Source organism: Chaetura pelagica, unplaced genomic scaffold, assembly GCF_000747805.2.
Source record: "Chaetura pelagica isolate M959 unplaced genomic scaffold, ChaPel_1.0 scaffold111, whole genome shotgun sequence".
Classification (NCBI taxonomy): Eukaryota; Metazoa; Chordata; class Aves; order Apodiformes; family Apodidae; genus Chaetura; species Chaetura pelagica.
In genome coordinates this window covers 3,076,451-3,080,966 of record NW_009952153.1, presented here as the reverse complement: position 1 = coordinate 3,080,966, position 4,516 = coordinate 3,076,451, and the positions used below count along the sequence as shown (strand labels likewise).

Sequence of the window (4,516 nt, the reverse complement as noted above, 5' to 3'; positions counted from 1 at the left end):
AGCAGGAACACTTCAAAGAAAACAGGAACTGGACTTTATATATTGTCTGTATACAAACTATTACCTCACAGATGTAAATGTGCCCGAGTGCACACAAAGACCTTTTACCTCCTAAAGACAAGCAATTAAATCCATCACATTTAATAAAAGCCACTTGCAACAAGCTGTTGAGTGGAGGTCATAATTGGAGCTTCCTTCTTCCTCCAGCAGACTTCTCTACCAAAACATATGTTTGATACCTTCTGTTACAAATGCAGGTTATACGTTTATTCTCTGTACAGTACAATAACTTGTAGCTTTAACACTAACATGCCAGCCTCCAAATTAACCCATGTGCTGATACATCAGCAGCCACAACAGGACAACCTTTATATCTCTATTCCAATATGGAACCAAATTTAAAAAAAAATTTAGTATCCGCTGTGTATAAGGCATTTATTGGAAAAGTTAAGTACTTTGTGTTAGTTTCTTTGCATAATGCCAATTCCAATAAACAAACTAACCAAAATGAAAAACAACAAAAAGCTTTCATTTAATTGGCAGTTCTGTCTGCATGACAATTCATAACATACTGTCTTGGTTTGTTTAAAACAGCTTTCTTTTCTGTTTGTACATAAATACTACCTCTAGTATTGTATTACAAAAACACTTCTTGAAAACCAGACTTTTCCTGGACTTCTCAATTAATGCTGATTTTGCTTAACATGATTGTCTCTGAGGAATCAACTCCATGTGACTTACAATTGCCAATACAAAATTAAGGAAGTACAATTCTAACCTCAAAGTGAAAATGCCTCTTATAAATGAAGGTTCTTCACTGCTATGGTGCTTACAGTATCTTCTGTTGAACTTTTGTTGTTAGAATCACTCAATAATTATTCTCATGTGGGAGTGGCCATTTATTTCTATGTTATTATCTGTGATTACCTCCACTTCAAAAGAAATTGCCATGCCAGATACAAAGCCTGACACTAGATAACTTATAGAACTATTACTTCCTCTTCTCATGTCTCACTTCGTTGTAATGTATTAAATACAGCCAACATCTCCGTGATCAATGGAATTTGTTCAAAAAATCTCTGCTGCTTTTGACTACTAAGAGACTGATTTTGCATGATGCTGAATGCTCCTGTCTAGGTGCAGAATGACTTCACCTCCCATTTCTTGATTTAATCTCGATGGAAACTTTATTCTGATGCTAGGTTAAACCTTGAATAATCAGTGCTAGGTACTAAATCTTGTGTAACTCACATGTTGACGAGGCCTGGTTTACATTTATTTGTCTTCAGGTTAAACTGAGAACATATGAAACTAAAACAATTGTTTGTATTTCCATGGCTTTGCTTTAATCATACAATATTTTAATAATCTGCTTAAAGCCTGTCTGTTTTTGTTTATCTGGAAGAAAGCAGCTTGCACGAGTCAGATGATTCAATTCAAAAAATGTATTCCCTGTGAATGTCTCCAGTCTGTAGAATATTTTGGTCGCTGATGTTTTTCAAAAAGGCTGTACTTCTACTTTATACACTGAAGCCATAAGGCTGTTTCTTATGAGAAAAAAAAAGGTTATTTGATGTATGAAGAGCTTTGGATTTTATTATTTTAAATATTTTGTTGCAGATCTTTATTCCTCTAGTCATTTTTGTTCGCATGAATCTTTCCCACCAAGCATTAGTCATGCTCTGATTTCTCTTCAATATTTTTTATGAGCAAAACTCTCTCAGCTGGCATAGAGACTCAGAAACAAAACTAAGCTGATTCGTAAGCATTCATGTTACCTTATGTCTGTAGCTCAGCTGCTTATCCAAACTTCCATTATAAACTTTGGCTTGCTTGTAAAGCTTAGGAAAGATCTTCTCATTAAACCACCAACCATTAAAATGAAAACTCAGTAAGCAAAAAACAGTTGTTTAAAGTTGCTTTATTTGTTGTTGTGGGTTTTTTTGTTGGTGTTTGTTTGTTTTGTTTAGGTTATTTTTTTTTTAAATGAAGCTGTTATGAAACCTAATAGTACTTTCAGAACTAAATTTCTAGATATAATTAAAGGCAGTTAAACTCCAGAACCGCAATCCAATGACAACAGGCTGTGACAAAAGAAAATTCAAGGATGAAATCAGAGTTGTTTTGAAACTGCTGATGTTTTTCATGCATTTTGCTTTTAAAATACGCAAACGGTAACTGCACTCCGTGTGATTTCAGTGTTCATGTGAGAGGAGAATCAAGCAGCTGCAGCTTCCATATTCTGTAATAGCTAATCACAAACAGAAGAAATTATTGTTTCGTGCTCACTCTCTGTAAATTAGATCTTCACGTGTAGTTCTTCAGACCCCACCCACTTCTCAACAACTTAATGAGGCTTTCAGATTTCAGCACCAGGCAATTTCTGTTCTTGCCAGGGAACATAACCTTATTACATGCCCTCCATCCAGCCTAATCCATTGCTGTTACTTCCTGTACAATTAGCATTTGGTTGTGCATTCTTTCACGAGAGCCCGTTTAATTAACAGCATCCTCAGTCAGAGATCATACCCAGTGTTACAAAAGGGAAATACCTCCATGACCATTTGAAGAGAGAGAGAGATCTCTTTCCATTGAATACCTTGCCTGAGGCAGGGGATATTTAGCAACTGTTCCTCTGAAGAGTTTTTGAAGCATCTCTTTCTAATTTGCTCCCAGGTATAGTGTCATCATCTTGTTCAAAACATTACAGCTCAACTCAAATAACTTATTAAAAAGACATTGTGATCTTGTATAAAAAAAGGAACATCTTCTGGAGCGACAAGGAAGGGTGGTGTTCACACAATGCTTGTGTCAGGCTGCTTGGAGAAAATACTTGCTCTATATCTGTACAGGGAGACCTCTTCAAAGGAAAGGAGGTTCAAAAGAGAGGATCAAGTAAGTGGAAGGTGGTGAGGAAAATGAATACGACTGTGCCATGTACAGCACCTTCACAGGCTGATTATTTCAAGAGTTTTCCATTCTGTTGAAAACTGATCTCCAGTCTGTTTCTCACTCAAAAAATACACTTCAGCTCTGCCTCTTTTTAGCCTTTTTTTTTTTTAAGCAGAAAAAACCAGCATCCCACTTCTCAATACGGAACGAAGTAACAAGCAAAGCACAATTAGGAAAGCATGCTATCTGGACCTTTTACAGTCTTGATAAAGTGACATATAAACTTTGCATAACGTTCACTTCATCAGTGCCACAGCATGAACCACTGCATCATTTACTTATCTTCAAGTGCTGCAAATCCTCAGAGCCAGAGGATGGAACCAGAACAGCATTAACTCCAGTGTTTCTGTGTCAGGCATCATCTTAGGAAGCTGTCTTTCACCAGGTCCTCTTTCCAAGATGTCTTTATTTGATGTTAAACAATTAAGAATGAAAAGCCGAGGGGTCATGCAAACCAACAGTAGGAATTCAGTGGCAGCAGTTGTATATATCTATCTTTAATTATAAGACATGTACATAGCAAGAAAGGTTACTCAGAGCTGCAGCTATGTATTCTGCATAGCTTTAGAAACCTTTGGCTTTTCTGCTTTGTGTTTCCTGGGCTTTGAAAGTTAACAGTACTCTCAATTTTTATAAGAAAAAATACCTGATGATTCAGAGATCCACCATTAGATTGAACAATTCTGAATTGGGAAATTAAAATAAAATAACATTTGTATCAAATGTGATGAGGTTGTCATGAGTTTCCTCTCAGATTTATGGAAACAGATGAGATGTTACATAAATTACACACTGATAATTGAAGTTAAGCTCTACTGCAGGTCAACAATTTAGAACTCCTTAGTAGTCGGACCTAAAACATTTACTTACAACTACAACTACTGTCTTCCATAATTTATTACAGTAGGAGGAAAGAAAAAATAGACCTTATTTTTAAAAAATAAGATTAATGAAAATTAAGAAATACAAACTTGGAAAGGACTTGAAAGGTCATCAACAAAATGTGATGTAGAAGAAATACTTCAGTAAAGCAAATACATATACCATTGTAAATACTGTTTTTACTTCTCAGTACTCCACTCCGATTTCACAATATCCACACTATCCCCACTTCACTGTAAAAAGGCAAACAAGTTTTGAGAGCACTGTCTAATTTAGTTACTACTGGAAAATTACGTTAGGCACAGATCCCACAATAATAACAATTCTGCTCCTTGGCTTTTAAACAAAACATACACATTTGCAAACACTCTCTATGCCATGCCTGGTAGCCTGCAGTTTATTATAAAGCACTACAAAAAGACTGTCAATAGTACTGCAGATAACATATCTTGATCTTTCACTTCAACTCATCCCTTTCATCATTGAAATAATGTCAATAAATAGTAATTGAGCTACAGAAGCAAAAATGGTTCAGCCTCTAAATATACCAAGAAAAACATGAAAATACTTGGAATTAGATTGTAATACTTAATAGGGGAAGACCACACAAGTAGGAAGTTGTGTGATTTTTTTTGTATCCACCTGTGTCACATGTGTTGAAAGCAGCAAATGGATGACTAGT

General features: G+C 35.6%; 1 protein-coding gene across 1 annotated transcript in view; it reads right to left on the bottom strand.

Annotated features, from left to right (window-relative positions):
• Window positions 1-4,516, bottom strand: part of PLCB1 (phospholipase C, beta 1 (phosphoinositide-specific)) — a 457,703-nt gene that overhangs the window by 269,835 nt on the left and 183,352 nt on the right. The window lies entirely within an intron of this gene.